The sequence below is a fragment of the Octopus bimaculoides genome, chromosome 18 (genome assembly GCF_046866305.1).
Source record: "Octopus bimaculoides isolate indiv1 chromosome 18, ASM4686630v1, whole genome shotgun sequence".
NCBI classification, from domain to species: Eukaryota; Metazoa; Mollusca; class Cephalopoda; order Octopoda; family Octopodidae; genus Octopus; species Octopus bimaculoides.
Window position 1 is genome coordinate 51,417,724 of NC_142945.1, and position 24,401 is coordinate 51,442,124.

Consider the following 24,401-nt stretch of genomic DNA (forward strand, 5'->3'; position numbering starts at 1 on the left):
ATACTGGCATGGGTCAGACAGTTTGACAGGAGCTGGCCAGCTGAAGAACAAGGCCAATGCCAGTGCTGCCTGACTGGCTCCCATGCCGGTGGTACCTAAAAATCACCCACTACACTCTCGGAGTGGTTGGCGTTAGGAAAGGCATCCAGCTGTAGAAACACTGCCAGATCAGATTGGAGCCTGGTGTGGCCTCCTGGCTTGCCAGTCCCCAGTCAAACCGTCCAACCCATGCTAGCATGGAAAACAGACATTAAATGACGGCAATGATGATGATGACAATGAAGATTGAAGACCAGTTTTTAACTATGCCTGGTACTGCAGCTATTATTGTTTTCAATTCCCACATACTACCGATTTCTATCTCCAGACCTTTGCACTTAGTTAACTTTCCGAATTCTTCAACTAAGAGATTTCAATCAGTTCTTAATGTCATACCAGCTTGATTGCAGGAATTTTTGTCATTGATCTTTGATAATAATAACAGATCTTTTGGCATTTATCTCTGTCTGTAAAATGTTATTATTATTATTATTATTATTGAAGCAGGAAACTGGCAGAATCATTAGCATGCCAGACAAGATGCTTAGTGGCATACTGTCTATCTTTGCGTTCTGAGTTCAAATTCCACTGAGGTTGACTGCCTTTCATCCTTTTGGGGATCAATAAAATACGAGTCAGTTGAGCACTAACTGACATATCCTTCCTCCAAGAATTGCTGGCCTTGAGCCAAAATTTGAAACCATTATTATTATTATTATTAATAATCCTTCCTACTATATAAATAATAATAGTCCTTTCTACAAGGCCTGGAATTTTGAGGGAGGGGGGGATAGTCGATTACATCGAGCTCAGTGTTCAACTGGTACTTATTTTATCGACCCTGAAAGGATGAAAGGCAAAGTCGACCTCGGCGGAGTTTGAACTCAGAAAGTACAGATGAATAAAATGCCGCTAAGCATTTATCCCCACCACCTGGCATGCTAACGAAAATAATAATAATAATAACGATTTCTTTAATAATGATGATGATAATAATAATAATAATAATAATAATAATAATAATAATAATGACTTCACTCTTTACTCTTTTACTTGTTTCAGTCCTTTAACTGTGGCCATGCTGGAGCACCGCCTTTAGTTGAGCAAATCGACCCCAGGACTTATTCTTTGTAAGCCTAGTACTTATTTTATCAGTCTTTTTTGCCGAAGCGCTAAGTTACGGGGACGTAAACACACCAGCATCGGTTGTCAAGCAATGTTGGGGGGACAAACACAGACACAAACATACACACACACACACACACATATTATACATATATACAACGGGTTTCTTTCAGTTTCCATCTACCAAATCCACTCACAAGGCTTTGGTCGGCCCCGAGGCTATAGTAGAAGACACTTGCCCAAGGTGCCACGCAGTGGGACTGAACCCGGAACCATGTGGCTGGTAAGCAAGCTACTTACCACACAGCCACTCCTATGCCTACTTTCTTAATAATAATAATAATAATAATAATAATAATAATAATAATAATAATAATAATAATAATAATAATAATAATAATGATTTCTTTAATGATAATAATAACGAACTGAAGCAAAGTAAAATGCAAGCAGAGTATAAAGAAACCGAAGCAGGAAGCTGGCTTTGGCTTTCTTTTTCAAGTTGTTTGATATGGGTTTAGCACTAAATTCCTCAAGGAAAGGCTTGAATATCACAGAATATCATCACTTTTACCAATAAATTCACAAGTTCATTGCTTAGTAGGAGAGGTGCTTCCACATCTGCCACCCACCACCCAACACACATTCCTCACTTGTTGCTTGGAGTACAGAAGTTGCAAATATCGTTCAACGTAATCCTTTGTTTAGTCATCCATACCATATCACACAGGCACACACACTCACAGTGAAGTACATATACACACATACAGAGACAGAAATATCCACACACATACACACCACACACACACATACAACCATCTTTGACAGTGTTCTTTCATTTCTTTGTTTGTTTCTGTCTTTCTTTGTTTCTTTTGTTTCTTTTTTTGTTTCTTTCTTTCTGTTTGTTTTCACAACAGATACATTTTGTTGCTAAAATGAGAAGTCTGTTATCATCGTCATCATCATCATCATCATCATCATCGTCGTCGTCGTCATCGTCATCACAATCACTATTATCATCACCAGCAGCAACAGCAGCAGCACCACCACAGTAACACCCAACATCACCACCATCAACAACATCATCATCATCATCATAAACCTGATCATCAACATCATTGTTACTACCACGACCGCCGCCTTCGTCATCGTTCTATCATACTCATCATAAGAACGCCGCTATCAGTTCATTTCATTGCGGGGAACAATTACCTGTTTTACTAATAACAACTTCCTCGTTTATGTCTCGTCTGCATGTTTTGTCGGTCTTCCCTTTCAACCGAGGTCTTATAAAAAGAAACAAGCGATAGCTACAACACAGCAAACTTATAATTAGCACCAAAATGTTCTCAGTTGCCATTAGTTAAGTTAGTGCAAATAGGTAAAAAAAAAAAAAAAAAAAAAAAAAGAGGAGAAAAAGAATCCAAGAGATACAGTACTATCTTTGTTTCAATCATCGGACTATGGCACCACCTCGAAGGGTTCAGCTGAAGAATTTAATTCCAGTTCTTATTTTTCGGCAGCCTGGTATTTATTCTATCGGTTGCATTTGCTGAGCCACTTGGTTACAAGGATGTAAACAAACCAACACCAGATGTAAAGTGGTAGCGGGGGGATAAACAGACATAAATATATGACGGATTTTTTTCTGTGATCTAGTAGCCAAATCCCCTCACAAGGCTTTGGTCAGCCTGGGGCTATAATAGAATAAATTTGTTCAAGGTGCCACACAGTGGGATTGAACCCAGAACCATCTGGTTGGGAAAGAAACTTATTACTACAGAGCCACACCTTTTCTTTTTCTGCTTTTGTTTAGTTAGAAGGTAGGGCAACAACCTTGTGACTATGGACCAAAGACTAGTAGGAAGAAGTGAAAGAGTTATTCTAAAAACAGAGATTTACATCAAGTGTTTTGAACAAAGTAAATTTCACTAAAGGCAATGGCGCGGCTGTGTACAAAGTTAACCAAGAGCCAGATGATGGTACTTAGTAACCAAATATTTCATTGATTCTGCTCTCTACCAAAGTGATATTCACCATGGAAGATACCTTTACCCGACCTAGTCAGTGAGGTGCTATCATTCCAAAGTTACAACAATGCCAGAAAGTGCATCGTGGATGTTAAACGATAACATCATCATCGTTTAACGTCCACCTTCCATAGGGATACATATATGGAGAGAGAGAGAGAGAGAGAGAGAGAGAGAGAGAGAGAGAGAGAGAGAAAGAGAGATAGATACAGATAAACAGAAAAATAGATAGATGGACAGATAGATATATAGATAGATAGATAGATAGATAGATAGATAGATAGATAGGTAGGTAGGTAGATAGGTAGGTAGGTGGGTAGTAGGTACGTAGGTAGATAGATAGATAGAAACATAGACAGATAGGTAGATAGATAGGTAGGTAGGTAGATAGATAAATAGGTAGATAGACCAATAGATATATATATATATATATAGAGAGAGAGAGATAGGAATGAAGGTAGATAGATAAATAGATAGATAGATAGATAGATAGATAGAGAGAGGAGAGAGAGAGAGAGAGAGAGAGAGAGAGAGAGAGAGAGAGAGGCATATACATACATGTATGAGACTGAATGGAGCTTATTAGAATACCAATGAACATAGACCAGCAGATATGGGCTAAAGAACAACAATACCTACCCCCTCAAGTCCAGTCCCCCACCATCAATAACATTAATAAAGGAAGAACATATCATGTGAAAATGTAAAATGTTCTTATTCTGGTTCTGCTCTTCCACCGATGACCAACACACACAGTACTGGCTGGTTATAGCTGGTTATAGTTGGTCGTTTCCATGTATGAAAATAAGGAACATGCATATAAACCCTTGTTCATAATAACCACCATTTTGTAAGCAAATATTTCCAATTTGTGGCTGACTAAAATAAACAGGAAATTATGACAAACAAATGTGTGTGTGTGTGTATAAGAGTGAGTATATATATATATATATATATATATATATATGGTATGTGTGTGTGTAAGTATATGTGTGTGCGTGTGCATGTGAGTGTATAAGAGTGAGTATATATATGTATGTGTGTGTATATACATATATATATACATATATGTATATACACATATACGTACATACATACACACACATATAGATATATATACTCATATATGTGTGTATGTATGTGTATATATATACACATATATATATATATATATAGACATGTATGCATATACACTTATACATACACACATAATATATATATATGTATGTGCGCGAGTGTGTGTTTATATATATATATATATATATATATATACACACATACACACACATATATATATATATATATATATGTATGTATAAACAGTTCTCACAAAATTACGATCAGACACTCAATGTTCCTTCTTCTATGCATTTACTCTTTCTCTCTCTCTCTCTCTCTCTCTCCAAACTTCTACCACACAACTGTGATATGGTATTAAACAAGCAACAAGCCTTGTTAAAATAAATACTTAATGGGGTGGGGAGGGGAGGCAAGATGAACCTAGGGGAGGAGTATAAAGGGGTATAGAGGTATAGGGGCCAGGGCACTGAGTGAGGACTGGGGTTTAAGAACCAAAGATGAATGGCAAAAAAGGGGGTAAAAAAAAATGCAGGAAAGCTATCAAAATATCTCCATGACTGATTTATTTCGGAATCCGTTGACATGGATGAATAAACAGGATTAATAGATTGGGCAAAATGGAGTCGCGATTACCAAAAGCTAATGATAATAATAATAATAATAATAATAATAATAATGATGATGATGATGATGATGATGATGTTTCCGATGATGATAAAAACAGCATCAACAATAACAACAAGTATCAACTTTTGCAAGAATGACTTTGGTAACAACAGGACTAAGAATAACAATGGTTTTGGTTAATGAAAAAAGCCGAAATAATATTGAATTATGTAATGTAGAACAACAACAACAACAACAGCAGCAGCAGCAGCAGCAAAAATGGACAAAAGAAACAAACAAAATGAAAATAGAAAAACACAGAGAAAACCAAGAAGAAAACTGAGTTTTTTTGGGTTTTTTTTTTGGTTCGCATTTTAAAAAATCTGGATAACATGTTTTGGGGTTTGTGCTGTTGTTTTTTTTTGTTGATACATCATCATCAACATTGTCATGACTATAATCTCCCATCTCAACCACCACCATCACCTTCATCATCATCACCAACATTAGAAAGCATCACCACCACCACCACCACCACCAACAAGGATTTGATTTCTCTATGACATCGCCCAGTAATCTATCACATTTCTCAATACATACCACTGCTATGACGTCACTCCCTCACTTTATGCCTCCGTCGTAGATGGGCAGATTTGCTAGTTTGAGGAATTATGGGTCTGCTCAATAGGAACTGGTTTGGAGCTCAACAACAAAAACCAACAGCAACAACAACGACAATAACATCATCATCGTCGTCTAACGTCCGCTTTCCATGCTAGCATGGGTTGGACGATTTGACTGAGGACTGGTGAACCAGATGGCTACACCAGGCTCCAATTTGATCTGGCAGAGTTTCTACAGCTGGATGCCCTTCCTAACGCCAACCACTCCGAGAATGTAGTGGGTGCTTTTACATGCCACCGGCACGAAAGCCAGTCAGGCGGTACAGGCAATGGCCATGCTCAAAATGGTGTATTTTACGTGCCACCTGCACAGGAGCCAGTCCAGCGGCACTGGCAACGATCTCACTCGAATGTATCTACACGTGCCACCGGCACAAGTGCCAGGAAGGCGACGCTGGGCACAGATGCCAAACGCAAGGCTTCAGATTTTAGGGAAGGGGTTAGTTGATCAAATCAACTCCCAGTATTTGATTGGTGATGCTGACGGCGATGAAGAGGAAAGAGAATGATGAGAATGTTGATGATGAAGCTGATGATGATGGTGGTGGTCATTGATAATGATGGAAAGGAAGAAGAGGATGAGAAAGACGACAAAGAGGAGGGAAAGGAAGGAAAGAATTTAAACTGCAACAAATGGGAGTGGGGCGGGGGTGAGTGTAAGCAACAATAAAATTTTGGAAAGAAAAAAAAAAAAACAGAAACCAAAATAAATATATGGAACATGAAGGATCAAGAGATATGTTTAACCATGTTTAATTACATAATTAAGTAATTACGTAAAGAGAGTATGGAGTAATAGATATACAATTACTGCTGGCGATAATGGTGACTATGGTAGTGGTGGTGGTAGAGGTAATGACTTTTAGTAATAATAACAATGATGATGATGATGGTGGTGATGAGAATAATACATGAAATCCAAACATGGTGGTAGTGGGTTCATCTCTGAGTAAGACCACTGCCGAGACCACGTTTCTTTCTAAGTAAGACAGATCTCAACTCGGGTTGCCTCATCATTGAAGACCCCTCGTATGACTCCTAAGGCCATGCAGACCAGCATCCCTTCTCTATGCCACCAATGTTACCCAAGGGAAAGGCAAAAGGGGCCAACACAGCTTGGCACCAGTGACGTCACAACTCATTTCTGCAGCTGAGAGAACTGGAGCAACGTGAGATAAAGTGTCTTGCTGCAGAACACAACACACAGCCCGGTCCGGGAATTGAACTCACTACCTCATGATTGTGAGTCTGACACTCTAAGCACACTGACCCATAACTCTGTGGAAAACGCCCAAAATTTAATCTCCCAATGTCCTCACATCTGTCACCCTTGTAACAAACACAAAACTATTATTATCGTTAGCGACACCTGTTCCATAACTGTAGATGTTTGTTGTTGATATGAGAAGAAACAGCAGACGTCTATGGTTCAATAAACAAGTTAATCTCCATATCGATATAGAAAACATGCACACACACACACACACACATATATATTAGATATATACATACATACATTCATCTAATGAATATATTCAAATACACATGCAAACACAGAATTTTCACCCATCTCTCTCATATGTGTGTGTGTGTGTGTGTGTGTGTGTGTGCATTCACACACACACACTGACATTTCTAGTTTCAGTTTATATTCATTAAAGAACAAACGATGCCAATTAAATAAACGGTAGAATCAATCAACAAATGAAGAATATAGACTTACCAATACATTAATGAGAGAGAACGGTATACAGAATTCATTTGCATAATGTTCAAGAGTTCTTTAAATACATTGTCATCTAAGACTTGGTTCAATTCTGATTTAGCGGATTAACAGAACGGATGTTCTAATATTGATTATAATATGGTTCATTTACTTAGATACAGTTATGAGGGAGAGAGAGGCAATGAGTGGATCTCAATGTGGTCGTGCATGCTGCTAGAAATAGTAGTCAAATCTACCTCAAACTGTACGTGACTGTCAAAAGACAAAAGGAAGAAAAGGAAGGATACATGCACAGCTAAGTGCTTCAGAGTGTTTCAATAAGTGAAGAACCTCTTGTAAAGTCGTTCAGAGAAGCTAGAGGTCAGATAGGCGGACACCATCGAGGGTTAAGATAAGTAGATAAAGAGGAAGACAGAATGGGCTAAGACTCACACTGCAGCATCTCAGTATTTAAAACCACAAAACAATAGAGAAAGGAAACAAGAGGAACAACAACAACAACAGCAAAGTTTACAATAAAAGTAGAATCAAGAACAACAACAACAACAAGAAAAGCAAGACCAACAAAGATAGGAGCAGCAGCAACAACAAGTGGAACAGAAGCCAATGAGGGTGCTTCCATGTGGTCATTTGACCTGCTGGAAAGAGAGGTCAAATCACCCTCAAATCATGTTCTAACCTTTAGTATTTAAATGGACCTTACCGACTCTAATATTCCACTTGTTTTATATTTACACTGGCCAGATTCAGCCTCTCACACCTACCCTACAATGTCATTCTAAAAGTAAACAATCACCACCACCAACATCATCATCATCATCATCATCATCATCATCATCATCATCATCATCATCATCATCATCATCGTCATCATTTAACATCTGCTTTCCATGCTGGCATGGGTTGGACGGTTTGACAGAGGGCTGGCAAGCCAGAAGGCTGCACCAGGCTCCAATTTGATCTGGTAAGGTTTCTACAACTAAATGCCCTTCCTAATGGAAGTGTGTGTGTCTGTGTGTGTGTGTCTGTGTGTGTGTGTGTGTCTGTGTGTGTGTATGTGCGTGTGTGTGTGTCTGTGTGTGTGTGTGTGTGTGTGTCTGTGTGTACTCTGAATAAAAAGCGGAGAAGCATAAATTCCACTTATTTTATAATTTAATTGCACTCAACAACTGTTTTATTAGCAGCGAACATCATTATTTCAATAATTGCATAATTAAGATGTACAGTTTAATTTAGAAAGCAATGTTTACCAAAATCATTGGAAATATCATGTTAACCAGAGATTATGACAGCTTTAAATATGTGACAAAATCATTAAAAAGACAAATGACTGCGTTTGTGTTTCGGATATATATAGATTATATATCATTTATTATTTGATATATATATATATATATATATATATATATATATATATATATATATATATGTATATACGACAGGCGTCTTTCAGTTTCCATCTGCCAAATCCACTGACAAGGCTTTGGTCGGCCTGAGACTAGAGTAGAAGACATTTGCCCAAGGTGCCACACAGTGGGACTGAACCATGTGGTTGGGAAGCAAGCTTCTTTACCACACAGTCACGCCACATTTGTAACACATATGAGCCATCATCATCATCAGCATCATCTTTTAACATCCATGTTCTCTGCGTGATGCTCATGTGTGTGTATGTGTGTGTGGGAGGGTATTTCTGTGGGTAGTAAATAATCTGCCAGCCTGCTTAAAAACCCCTATTTAGTACCTTAGGTACCAGAAGCAGGGAGATGGGGGGGGGTGATACCCTGTAAGAAGAAATCGGGTGAGGTGTCCAATTTGAAGACACCTTTGTCCTTCCCTCCCTGTCTCACAATCCATGCCCAAGTTCACAGATGCTGTCCCCTCTCTTGACCAAATTATTTAAAACAATGATAACAACAATAACAACAGAAAGAGTTAAAAAAAAAACAAATTCTTGAAACAAAGAACTAATTGTGTAAATCCTGAAGTGCTTTTAAGAGGAGAAACACTCAAGTGAAGTGATGCTTTAACCACTTTCTACCAGGGTTCAATGTACAAAATGACGCCAGACATGTGGAATGGGTGGGTGGTAAGAAGCTTGCTTCCCAACCATATGGTTCTGGGTTCATATGGTATTAAAAAAAATATTTTATTTTTTTTACTTTGTTTTCCACGATTTGGTCTTATGACTGTTCAGGAATCTGTCTGTCTCACACACACACTCTCTCTCTCTCTCTTGGACACTAAACTCGGCTTGCGAACACCTGTTGGGGCAAGCGGAAGCGAAATCATGATGGCACCTGTGCCCAGCGTCGCCTTCCTGGCACTTGTGCCGGTGGCATGTGAAATACACCATTTTGAGCATGGCCGCTGCCAGTACCGCCTGACTGGCCTTCGTTCCGGTGGCACGTAAAAGCACCCCCTACACTAAATTTATGTTATTTATTCAGTAAGTTTTTATGCATTTATATTTAATAATCAATTATTAAAAGTATTTATATTTACAATTTCTTGGCCTTCTTTGGAGTAGGTAAGAAGGGGATTGTCTCTTTGTTTTCGGTATCAAGTGATGAACCCAGCACTGAAGCTGGGTTAAGAAAAATTCAAGGAAACCAGCTCTGGCCTACCTCAATGTCAGATTTTCCCTGTGATGTGATCAACCTGGAGCATTTTTGATCAGATGTCAGAAAACGTGGCACCCACCGAGCAGAAACCCCTGTTGTGCAAAGTTCATTGTGCAGAACATTCTCAAGTCTCTCACAGCATATGCTAATAGAATTGAGTATTTGATTGAGAGAGAGAGAGAGGAGGGGAGGGGGAGAGAGAGAGAGACAGACAGAGATTTGGCTGCTATTTCCAGTATGATAAGTGACCCTGTAGAGGCTCCTCCTTCCTTTCACCCCCCCACCCCACCCGGTACCTTATTTCAGTGCATAACAGGGTAGACAGGATATTCCATTGTTCTGCTGTTTACTGTCCAACTAGAAAGACAATGGCAGAAACAAACATGGTGGTGATGGTGGCGGTGATGGTGGTGGTGATGGCAGTAGTAGAAGTAAGGAATGGGGTGAGGAGAGGAAGGCGATAGAGTGGGAGGAGGTAATGATGACAAGTATCCTGTCTCTCAGACACAATTAGTGAAAATTAGATTGTTCCTACTTTTGTTATTTGTACATTAAATAGAATTTTTGTTTTGGTGGTGGTGGTGGGGGACTCAACAGCTTCTGTTATTGCGTTGGTGGTGGTGGTGGTGGTGGTGGAACTTTTGACTGTGTTGGTGCTAGTACTGTTGGTGGTGGTTGTAATGGTGAGGTGGTAGTAGGGATCTGGGATAGTACCAGTAGAGATGTAGTGGCTGTCTTATCTTTTACCAGTTGTCTCAGTCATTAGACTGCGGTCATGCTGGGGCACAGCCTCGAAGAATTTCCGTTGAACGCATTGACTCCAGTATCCTTTTTTTTTTATCTACTCATCCAGGCCCAGTGAAATCAGAGTCAAGGCCAATGCTGGTGTCATGTAACTGGTACCCATGCCGGTGGCACATTATGTGCTGCCATCCCAAGATGGTGGCACATAATAGCACCCATGTCAGTGGCATGTAAAAAAGACCCATCAAACTCTTGAAGTGGTTGGCATTAGGAAGGCGATTCAGTCGCAGAATCCATGCCAAGTCAGACTGGAACTTGGATCAGATCTCCTGCTTACCTGTTCTAGAAAAAGTGCCTAACCCATGCCAGCATGGAAACTGGATGCTAATTGATGATGTTGATGATAGTGTGTATGTGTGTGTGTGTGTGAGAGAGAGAGAGAGAGAGAGAGAGTGACAGAGAGAGAGAGAGAGCGAGAGATAGAGAGGGTGACGGAAAAACACTACATTACTTGGAAGCAGGTAAGGGTTGGCAACAGCTAGAGTATCCCTGTGTAAAAATCAACATCAACTAATTCCATCTCAAGCATACATCCTAACTACATCACTATGTCTTGCCTCCATCTCATTCCAAATTTACAATTTCTTGGAAAACTTGTTTGTAGCAAGAGTATTATTGTCTTATCCAAGACATTATTGAAAATATTAGCAAAATACGATATTTCATAACATAACATATGAACAGATGTTTAGTGCAGCCACAAGGAATGTTTGAAAGGGTCGAGTGGAACCACAACAAGGTTTAAGATAAATAAACTATGAGAAGCTCAGCATGATGGAGATTTATTTAAGACTTCAAGTCTGAAAACTTATCTTCTTTCAGTGTATCTATCTATCTATCTAACTTTCTGCCTGTCAGTTTGTCTATCTGTCTGTCTGTCTATCTATTTATCTATCTTTTTCTCTGTTTATCTGTCTATCTATCTATCTATCTATTTATCTAGCTATCTATTTATCTATCAATCTGCCTGTCTATCTTTCTATCTATTAGTCTATTTATCTATCTATCTTTCTATCTATTAGTCTATTTATCTATCTATCTATCTATCTATTAGTCTTTCTATCTATCTATCTATCTATTAGTCTTTCTATCTATCTATCTATCTATCTATCTATCTATCTATGTGCGTGTCTATCTTTCACTTGTTTCATTCATAGGACCACGTCCATTCTGGGGCAATGCCTCACAAAGTTTTCTCAAACAAATCCATACTAGTACTTATTTTTGTACTTATTACTGTGTTGGAATCTTTTGCTGCACTGCTAAGTCTCGAGGACACAAACAAACTAACACAGCTCATCAATCAAAACACATAAAGACACACACAGTTATACATATGACAGGCTTCCATACAGTTTCCATCAATCAAGTTTACTCACGAGGTATTAGTCAGCCTGGGGCTATAATAGAAGACACTTTCCCAAGGTGCCATGCAGTGGAACTGAACCGAAAACCACATGGTTGCAAAGCAAGTGTCCTAACCACACAACCACATCTGCACTGAAATGTATAACTCAATATAAAATACACACACACACACATGAAAACTCTCCCCCACAAAAAAAAACATGACTATCACAACTAGTACACCGCTGATCATAGGTCTACTTGATGAGAGATGGCCATGGGTTGAATAAAAATAGCAGCAGCTCTGAAATTGAGGCAGTATTTATCACCAAAATTTAGCAAATTGGACAAAAAATTGTGTCTCCATTCAACCACACCCTTTAAATTCTTACCACAAAAACCATAGTTTGGACATGGCATATGATACCGTCAACACCTCATTATAATATTTATGAATTACAAGATGTTGGGGGTAATGTCACACATGTCCATATACATACTTAGACACACCTCGGTGTCTGAGAGAATGCTTGTGCATGCATGTGTGCGTGTGTGTGTGCGTGTGTGTGTGTGTGTGTGCGCACATGTGCGTGTATACATACATATTTACATACATACAAGTATATGTATATGCATAAAGTAAACAAACATGTTATATATTTATTTATCTATCTATATATGGTGGTGGTGGTGGTGGTGGTGGTGGTGGGGTGGTGTGTGTGTGTGTGTGTGTGTTTTAGTGGAGTGGCGTCATTTGAAAGCTAGAACAATCCGGAAGTGCATTGTGATCAGCAATGTATAACAATATCCAAAAGTTTATTCAATACTATATATATTATACACCCCTCCACACACACACACACACATATAAAGAAGTGTAAATACATAGACACATGTATGCACACATATTTATACAGAAAGTGTGAGAGAGAGAGAGAGAGAGAGAGAGCGAGAGAGAGAGAGAGAGAGAGAGAGAGGTACTGGAATTGTGATCTCTAATCAACAGCTGATGAAGGGAGTGTCACTATATTTTAAGTTTTCTGTTTATATATACACACATATATATATATACATACGTAGATGTACAAAGACATACACATTCTTATGTGCTCGTGTGCACACATGTATGCATAAGTGCACGGCCCTCAAATACACACATGTTCATACATATGCACATACATCTGAGAACCCAGAAAAGTCAACAACACAAATGACATAAGGAGATATAACAGCAACAGAGTTAGAGAGACAGAGAGAGGAAGGGTTAGTGGTGGTGACAGTAGTGGTGGTAATGGTGGTGGTGTTGGTGTTAGGAAATAATAGTGTTTTAGTAGCAACCAGCCAGTGTGAAACAAGTGATTAAATGATGGATAACATACCATAATTGCCAGTTAAATAGTACCCTGAAAAGCAAATTACTGCCAATTTAGATACTGAGTGTGTGTGTGTGTGTGTGTGTGTGTGTGTGCGTGTGTACAATGAGAGTAAAGGGATAACGGGGGGGGGAGCAGAAGTAAATAAAGTAGGGGGTGAGGAAAGGGTGTCCCGTAAATTACTTGGATTTTTTTTTTCTTGCAGGAAGCATTTTTTCCCTGAATGTGGTTTGTTCATTTTACATTTTTCTGATGGTAGCAGAACCGTTAGGAGGATGTCGGACAAAAATGCCTTTTGGTATTACTTCTTCTGACTTTTTGCATTCTGTGTGCAGCACATACTGACAAGGTCAACCTTGCCTTTCCATCCCTTCAGAATCCATATAACCAAGTCCCAGACAAGCACTGGAGTCGATGCTATCAACTGACCCCATACCCTGAAAAAATTGCTGGCTTTGTGCCTAAGTATGGTCATAAAGTTGCTTTGTTATAAAATAGGGCTGCTTTAAGGTATTTATGCTAACTAAATTACAATGTAGTCAAGCTATACAACAGTTATTCTGTAATGTAGCTACTCAGGTCAATCTAAACGATTGGGCCCCACTTCCCCCAAACATTTTGGGCTTTGTCTCTAGAGTAGAAAAGAATATTGATAGCACTGAGTTAATTAAAACGTGTCAGTGGTTATCATGCATTCTGTAATAAGGGCCATTGACGAAGAATCAAGTGTATATTTTACTCACCTTAATAAATATTCACACACTGGATTACAGCTGCAATCAGGGGCCAAAAGGAAGGGGCTTGAATAGAGAAAAGAACAAAAAAAAAAAGCTCAGTAAATTTCAGAATATTTAGGAAAAAGTCATAATTGAAATAAAAGATTGTTTTGTAAAGCCATCCCTCTATAACTCACCCCTGTCCACTCATGCCATCTTGTATTTACCATAATGGTAAATCTCTGCTACCAATGTACATGTGCTATTAAACCCATCTGAACCTCGCATCTCCCTTACACTTACCTACTTTCTTCTCAAAGGGCTTTACTGCCCATGAAACAAGGGAGAGCCCTGAACTTTCCTTCAGACTCAAGCCCTCATTCCCTACCACAATCTTGCAGTCAACACACTCAACCATCACCGTTTTTTATACTAAAAGTCAACATCCATATCTCTTCATCTTTCACCGTTTCATCCCCTTAACCCTTGTCTTCAGCATCGCACACTTGTTCCCCCATCATCCCTAAGCAGCTCACTCTTTTGGCGATGCTGCATTGAGAAAATGGACACAGGATAGATAAAGACATGTACTGCACTATAGTGGCTGTAACCATAGCAGCAGTTGAAGTATCGACATTTCTACTGTGTTACAGACATTCGTTAAATTCCTCTTCCTTACTGCATTACCTATTTGGCTATTATTTCTAGAACATTTAGAGACCACATACTGATTCAAGGTTGTAGTAGTAGTAGTAATAGTAGTAGTAATAGTAGTAGTAATAGTAGTAGTAGTAGTAGTAGTAGTAGTAGTAGTAGTAGTAGTAGTAGGGGTAACAGCAGCAACAGAAATGGCTACAATATTTACAGACACCCCTTAACCCATTGGTTGCTATATTTCTCTAGAAATACAACACTTTTATTTAAAATTAATTTCTAAAATAATGAAGAATTTAAAAAAAAAAAAAAAAAAAAAACAACTTCGGAAAGTAAATTAACATAGAATATTGATGGAAGATTTTAATTGAGATCATTTTTAAAACAGGAAGTTTGTGTCAGTACCAGAGTAATCTCAGGCAGGTTGAAATTAAAAAGACTAAATTTTTCTTGCACATTTCATTACCCGTTTAGCAACAGTTTCACAAAAAATTCCTTTCCGCTATCTTGTTACAATTTTGATTTAACCCTTTTACTGCACAAAACAGATATATCAATGCAAAATTTCATTTCTTTGGGCGGCAGAAAGAAGTTTTGTATATCACTCTATCTTTCATTATGGCATGTCATGTTTTGAGATATACCAAGTTTATTGAGGCAATATCACTTGCAGAAAATAGCAATTCTAATTTTTGCTAGATATTTGGAATAACCATGAAATTTAGTTTTGCAATGAAGAAGTTAAGATGGAAATTTAATGTAAGATTTTAATTTGGATCGCTTTTGAAACAGGAAATTTGTGTCAACATTTGTTGAGATATGTCAAGATTCTTCAGGCAATATCACTGGCAGAAAATACCAATTCTATCTTCTGCTAGATACTTAACCTCATTACTCCAATAACGATAAAATTTAATTTAGCAGTGAAAAGGTTAATTCAATCTCTGTTGTATCCATTTCAAAAAAATCATTTTTCCTTAAATTTGAGTCATAAATTCTAACTTTTCTTTAATTACAGTTAAGTACAGTTGAAGATTAGTAAACATGATGCTAATACAGGTTGTTGTTATAAAGTTCCAATGCATGGCTGTGTGGTAAGAAGCTTACTTGCCACCCACATGGTTCTGGGTTCAGTCCCACAATATGGCACCTTCAACATATATCTTTTACTATATCCTTGGGCAGACTTAAGCCTTGCAGGTGGATTTGGTAGACAGAAACTGAAAGAAGCCTACCCTATATACATGTGAGTGTGTGTATATATATACATAATAAATAATATATAATACATATGTGTTAACTTATTCTGTTTTTTATTTTTTTCTCTTTGTTTAGGTATTTCACTCATTTTCTCCTCGTTTGTTTATGGATTTCATTATGTTATTTGCACCATTGGTGACGTCCTGTACCCATATATGCATATATATATATATATATACATTACTTATATCATTTTATTATTAATTCATATATATATATGTATATTATATATTACTTATTATTTAATTGAATGCGACACATCCATTTCCAAGTAAGTTTATGAGTGTGTGTGTGTGTGTGTGTGTGAGTATAAGTATTTGTGTGTCTGTGTATGACCCCCCACCCCCGACACACGCACACATAATCGCTTGACATCTGGATTGAATGATTTGACTGAGGACTGGCGAACCAGATGGCTGCACCAAGCTCCAATCTGATCTGGCAGAGTTTCGACAACTGGATGCCCTTCCTAACGCCAACCACTCCAAGAGTGTAGTGGGTGCTTTTACATGCCACCGGCACGAGGGCCAGTCAGGTGGTACTCGCAATGGCCACGCTCATGTACATCTTATACTATAGACTACATTCCTAGCTTTACAGTTTGTTTGCTTGAGTAAGTGAGTGTGTAGTAAGTGAGTGTGTGTGTGTCTTTGTGTGTCTACATACAATGAACTGTCTTTAGTTTCTGTTTACGAAATCCCACACACAAGGTTTTGGCCAACCCATGGCTATAGTACAAGTCATTTGCCTAAGATGCCCCGAAAATGACCATCCTTTCATTTCCGTTGCTTGGCATGATATATTTCTAACAAAATGATTCAATAAAACAATGTCGCCATCGTTTTATTTGACTCAATGCAATTCGATGCAGACTTAACTCGTTCTTTCTTGTAGTCCTGGTTAAGAAGTGGGGGTTCCTTTTGCATTAGTTGTTTAAGAGCTGAGGTGTGGCTTGTGAATTTATTAAAGAACCACCACCATGTCATCACAAAATTAATAAATGGGCGTGTGATAAACACATGTCAACACACACACACACACACACACACACACACACACACATCATCATCATCATCATCATCATCGTCATCAACAATTAACATCTGTTTTCCAGGAGGTCATGATTTGGACAGTTTGACTAGAGCTGAAACGGTTAAAGGCATATATATATATATATATATATATATATATATATAAATACATTTATATGTGTCTATATATATAAATGTCTTTATATAAATACATTTTATATGTGTCCATATATATAAAGTGTCTATATAAATACATTTTATATATCAATATATATACATCATCATCATCATCATCATCATCATCGTTTAATGTCCATCTTCCACGTATACATGGATAGATGAATATAAACTGGTTCGTATATACACACAGAAACATGATGTGACATACAAACTTACAGGCACACCCAATAAGACACACAAACACAAGCATGCATATCTGTACCTATACACACACACACATGTTTATATGTATACATATATATATATATATATATATATATATATATATAAACACAACCTAATCTAAATTTATACAGTAGAAAAAACAATATCCAAAGAAGCCAACGCCCAGATCTATGACAAATCAACACCATTGAACTGCCGAAAGGGGTGCCAACACATAATCATTTGACAAGCTAGAAACTCCTGTATTTGCCTGAGTATTTGTCTGACAAATACAGGAGTATGTCCACATAAATGAAACACACCCAGTACTAAATACGTAGATGGTAGTGATACCCTAATACCCACAGGTTACATACACAGAGGTAGATTTGTTAGTAGGCTATTATGTATATATATATATATATATATATATATATATATAGAGAGAGAGAGAGAGAGAGAGAGAGTTATTAATATTTCTAAGTCTCTCTAAAGGAGACTACGGCAGCGGTACTGGAAATTAATAGTTATCGCCAAGCCAACATGGCAGTCCCAAAATTAGGACGAAAGCTGCCGTGAATTAGCTCCAAGAAGCCATCGCCTCTAGCTAGCTATGTGACACACGAAACCTGTGTCCTTTATAACCTTCGAACAGGGGAGGTCAGCAGTGTCCCCCTGCTGGTTTGTCATCTGCAGACTAGACTAGTTTCAGGGTGTTGCCCCTTGTCAATGCAGAGTAGCCAAGCCTTAGCCAGGCGGCGCTGCTGACTATCTGCTCGAAGGTTATTTATCTAATTTCAGTGGAATCTATCCACTGGTTTTCAGAAATAGAGTTATTAATATTTCTAAGTCTCTCTAAAGGAGACTACGGCAGCGGTACTGGAAATTAATAGTTATCGCCAAGCCAACATGGCAGTCCCAAAATTAGGACGAAAGCTGCCGTGAATTAGCTCCAAGAAGCCATCGCCTCTAGCTAGCTATGTGACACACGAAACCTGTGTCCTTTATAACCTTCGAACAGGGGAGGTCAGCAGTGTCCCCCTGCTGGTTTGGCATCTGCAGACTAGACTAGTTTCAGGGTGTTGCCCCTTGTCAATGCAGAGTAGCCAAGCCTTAGCCAGGCGGCGCTGCTGACTATCTGCTCGAAGGTTATTTATCTAATTTCAGTGGAATCTATCATTGTCATCATCATTGTAGTTGTCGTCGTTTAATGTCCGTTTTCCATGCTGGCATGGGTTGGACGGTTTAACTGAAGGCTGCACCGGGCTCCAGTCTGATCAGGCAGAGTTTCTACAGTTGGATGCCTTTCCTAATGCCAACCACCCCAAGAGGGCCAGTAAGGCAGTACTGGCATCAACCACACTCAAATGGTGCTTTTCATGTGCCACCAGCACAGGGCCATATATACATATAAAGTGGCTGATGGCATGTGGAAAGCTCCTTTTGAGCGCTAGGCCTCGCTGAGGCAACGACAACTGATCAATACCTTTGGCCTTAAGTCATGCTTGAGAAGAAGATCCATCGAGCCAAGTAAAATTGCAGTTGTGGCAGACACTGGTGTTGTGCAAATGGCACCTGTGCCAGTACCATTTAAAAGCACCCATTACACTCTCGGAGTGGTTGGCGTTAGGCAGAGCATCCAGCCATAGAAACCACGCCAAATCAGACTGGAGTCTGGTGCAACCTTCCAGCTGGTCAACCTTGGTCAGACTATCCAACCCATGCCAGCATGGACAACAGACATTAAATGATGATGATGATGATATATATATATATAAACACACATGTGTGTGTGTCTATATGTGAGTGGGTCCTAGTTTTTGTCCCCCCACTGCTTGACAACCAGTGTTGGTTTGTTTATGTCCCTGTATCTTAGTGGTTTGGCAAAAAGGGCTGACAGAATAAGTACTAGGTTTAGAAAAAAAAATGTAAGAACTGGGGCTCAATTTGTTCAACTAAAATTCTTCGAGGCAGTACCCCAGCATGGCCATGATAAATGACAAGAACTAGATTGATTAATTGAGCATTTGATTAATAATTGTTTGGTTAATCAATCAATCGTCTAGATTTATCATAGACCTTTTGTCACAATTCACAACCTCATCAATGAGATACCCCAGGGATGAAAGGACGTTCACAAAACCTGATTGATTAATTAACCAAACAATTAGACAAACAACTGATTAATTAAATGGTCAAGAAGTTAACCAATTGATTATCAAATATAGAAGCAAAATAAAACCAGAGTATCGCATACCATGCTTCTTTCAGTTTCTGTCTACCAAATCCACTCACAAGGCTATGATCAGCCCAAGGCTATAGTAGAAGACACTTACCCAAGGTGCCATGCAGTGGGACTGAACCTGGAACCATGTGGTTGGGAAGCAAGCTTCTTACCACACAGCCACATCTAGGTTCCTCTCATTGTCTAGATTCTGTAGAGGTCAGATGATGTGGATGTTATTATGTAATTATAAGGGAGGTGCCATATATTGAAAACAAAAAAAAAAAAACTGATGGGATATTGATGTGGTGATGGGTGGAGGTGGAGTGTGGCGAGGCATGCGTATGTGTGTTGGTGGTGGCAGTGTGTGGGGGGGGGGGCAGTTCTGTTACCTAATGACCTTCTCACTTAATTACTAAATGGAATATTGACATCTCACAGATTGTCATGGATTTTGAAGTGGGGGGAGGGAAAGTGGGAGGCGGGGCGGAAGGTAGGTGATGGCTGGGTGGGGGTGGGGGAGAGAGGTGGAACCCACTTTTATATGTGAAATACCATCATGTTATGACTGATAAATGGAGGGTAGATGAGAAGGGGGTGGGAAGGGTGGGTGACTGCATTTTTTTCAAAGTTTCTAATTCAGGGCGGGCTAAAAAGTGAAAGAGAGAAAGAGGAAAGGAGAGAGAGACTGAGAGAGGGGGAGGGGAGGGGAGAGAGGGGGAGGGGGAGGGGAGAGAGGGGGAGGGGGAGGGGAGAGAGGGGGAGGGGGAGGGGAGAGAGGGGGAAGGCTAATATTTCTCAATTTGAATTGAGAAATACTTGGTTTGGGTGGATGAGTTTTAAACTTTTGATGTCTGAGGACAATAAAATTTATTCTAATTGGTGTTTAGGAGTGGGTGTGTTGTAAGAAGCTCAGTTCCCAACCACATGGCTCTGGGTTCAGTCCCACTGCATGGCACCTTGGGCAAGTGTCTTCTACTACACCTTTAGGCTGACGAAAGCCTTGTCAGAGAATTTGGTAAACGGAAACTGAAAGAAGCCTGTCGTATATATATATATATATATATATATATATATATACGAGAGGGAGAGAGAGGGAGAGGGAGAGAGAGGAAGAGAGAGAGAGAGAGAGAGAGAGAGAGGTGGAGGTGAAATTGCCCAACCCCTCCTTCAGTATTTCATGGGTCCATTCTTAAAAGATAACAAATTTGGTCTCAAAAACTGACAACTTGACTAGACAAATTAGCTACATGAAACAGTCATGACTGGATTGTCTTTTAAACATAGGTCGGCTACTTCATGAGACCTGATTTAGGCGGCATACAGTAACAGCAACAACAACAACGGACAGAGCAATAAAATATCTTAACTAGATATAGTATATCTGAAATCTAAATGGGATGGTCACATTTGGAATACCTTAATCAAGGCTCACCTTAAGCTTAACGGAAGTTTGTTCTAACAACCCTTTCCTTTCCAGCAGACCAACTGGTCAATAAACACACACACACACACACACACGTGTGCAAGTGCACACTATTTCATATGCATAAGTGCAAATTTATATAAGGAATGCAAGTAAACAGGATTTCATATGTAAACATTTAGCAAATAGGCAAGCCTCTCCACACACACACACACATCATCATATATACATAAATACATACATATACACACACACACACATATATATATATACATATATACATATATATGTATGTATGTATGTATGTATGTGAGTGTATCTATTATTCTTTTATTCGTTTCAGTCATTTGAATGCGGCCATGCTGGAGCACAGCTTTTAGTCGAACAAATCAACCCCAAGACTTATTCATTGTAAGCCTAGTACTTATTTTATCGGTCTTTTTTTGCCAAACCGCTAAGTTACAGGGATATAAATACACCAACATCAGTTGTCAAGCAATCATAAGGGAGGGGACAAACACACACACACACACATATATATATATATATATATATATATATATATATATATATATACTATGGGCTTCTTTCAGTTTCTGTCTACCAAATACACTAACTGAGGCTATAGTAGAAGACACTTGCCCAAGGTGCCATGCAGTGGGACTGAACCTGGAACCATGTAGTTGGGAAGCAAGCTTCTTACTACACATCCATTTTGTTGATGTAAACCTTCTCTTTCAGGTCACCCCACAAGAAAAAATCCGGGCTAGTCAAGTCTAAGGAATGTGAAGGCCAGTTGACATTGCCGTAGCTGGAGAATATTGTCTCTCCAAAGCACTGCCATAGCAACTGTATTGTTTCTCTTGTGGTATAAACAGTTGCCCCATCTTGCTGGAACCATGTGTGAGGTCAACTTTGAATGGCTGGGTGCAAAATGGTTTCAATTATAGATAGCTGAAAGAGAGGGTTTACATCAACTGAAGGAGAACATCAATAGAAAAATCAGAGAAGTGGGATCTAAAACTCTTGAGGGTGTTATGGTGCAAGCTTTGGAAAGAACAATGATGTGTGAAGCCAAAAATGGCTGCCATTTAAGCAACGTTATTTTTCATAAGCGATGTATTGGTGTCGGAAAATTTGACTTGTGCATATCAATTTCCATAATGTCCTTTATGTTGGATCAAAATTTCATGCATTTATTTGTAAAGTTATGGAAGTTATTAAAAATTGAAACCCATCAGTGACTTTTGGGACACCCGGTATCTGTGGCAGAATACGTTTAGAAAATAATGCATATCTTATTAAGCCTGCTATAATTTAGAGAGTAGCTGTGTGGAGTCTACCGAACTCAATTTAATTTAGTACCTAATTCAAATGAATCTTAATTATATATATATATATATATATATATATATATATATATATATATATATATTATACATATATATATATACATATATATATACATAAATATATACATATATATATATATATATATATATATATATATATATATATATATATATATATAATATGTATATATTTTATATATATACATATATATATATATTATATATATATATTATATGCATATATATATTATATTATACACATATATATTACATATATAATATATATATATATATATATATATATATATATATATATATATATATGCATATACATATACATTATATATATATATATATAATACATATATATATACATATATTATATATATATATACATATTTTATACATATTTTATACATACATTATGTATATATATATATATATATATATATATATATATATATATATATATATTTATATATCCGTCTGTCAAGAAATAAAGTGTCCAATGATATATGTAGATATATATATATACACACAAACACCCACAATTTATTTCTACACACACACCCAAACGTGATAGGAATACAAATAACGCAGGAAGAAAGGTGCTAATACTATGGAAACACAGCAGCGTGGTAACGGAGAGCAGCGATAAGAGAGGAACCGTAGTGTTACCGAGGGTGGTGGTGGTGGTGGTGGTGATGGCAAGTGAAGATGGCAGAAATGGTGGAGATAGGAGTGATAGCAACAATAGGGTGAGTGCATTGTGGGAAGGGAAAAGGAGGTGGGCGAATGTTAATTGAGGGCACAAGGTTACTAACGCATATATATATATATGTATATATATATATATATATATATATATATATATGTATGTATGTATGTATATAGGGAGCAAGGCAGAGAGAGGGAGAGAGGGAGGGAGCTACTAAAACTAGTATTTTAATTTATAAGCCTGGCAAAGAAGGAAATCAAAACCAGATGCTATATAATTGATAAAACGTTTATAAAATCTAGAGCAAGCTGAAGAAATTCCATGTTATTAAAACCTCTTTATTCATTTTGATGCATAAATAAATTCCTAAGAGTGTCTCTTCATGCTGAGGATTGCAATTTTGTTATTGTTGGTGTTCCGTAGTTTGTGCTGTTTAAAACCTCAACAAGCATTCACTGGGGATTGTAAGGTTATGTTGAAAGGTAAAAGTTGCGATCATGTCTCTAATGATGTTCCATAGTTAAGATTGCCATAAAGTGTAACAGTCATTCACACGAACTTGTTTCATTTGGCACACACACACACACACACACACACACACACACACAAACACACATGTATATGTAAGTACATATATATACATATGTTTATACATATATATGTACATGTTTATACACACACACACACACACACATATATATTTGTTTATACATATATGTGCATGTTTATACACACACACACACATATATATACACACACACATACATATATACATACACACACTCCAAGATGTCTGGTACAATTCCCTGGTTTGCCAGCTCCTGTCAAACTTTCCAACTCATGCCAGCAAGAAAAACAGATGTTAAATGATGATGATGATGATAATGATGATGTGACTGAGAAATACTCAACCACTTTCTTATTAACACAAGCTTTTATTTCCTTTATCTGTACTGGTTTCAGCCAGAGAGTGTGGCCATGCTGGGGCACCACCTTTGAAGAACATAAGCTTGAAGAGAGGGACTCAAACCTGCGGACCTCAGATTAGGGGTTTCATGCTGTGTCAACTGTATTATGCAACCTATCGCTGTTTCTTGAGATGGTGGGGTGTTATTCGAGGGAGTTTGTGGCAGCTATTTTTAGGACTTCAAATGACCATGCAGACACTCTTTTTCCCTTATCTCCGAAAGCTTCTGGTG

General features: G+C 38.1%; 1 protein-coding gene across 12 annotated transcripts in view; it reads right to left on the reverse strand.

Moving 5' to 3' along the window:
* LOC106874735 (histamine H2 receptor) overlaps positions 1–24,401 on the reverse strand; it is a 109,233-nt gene that overhangs the window by 30,966 nt on the left and 53,866 nt on the right. For 8 of the 12 annotated variants that reach the window (XM_089366276.1, XM_089366278.1, XM_014922567.3 and 5 more), the window contains one exon: positions 14,181–14,237. The exons of 2 other annotated variants lie outside the window; for them this stretch is intronic. The gene's annotated coding sequence lies outside the window, so the exon portion shown is untranslated. Of the gene's footprint in view, positions 1–7,286; positions 7,613–13,443; positions 13,488–14,180; positions 14,238–24,401 lie in introns of those variants that run through there. 2 more of the 12 variants (XM_089366283.1, XM_089366282.1) reach the window with 2 other exon arrangements.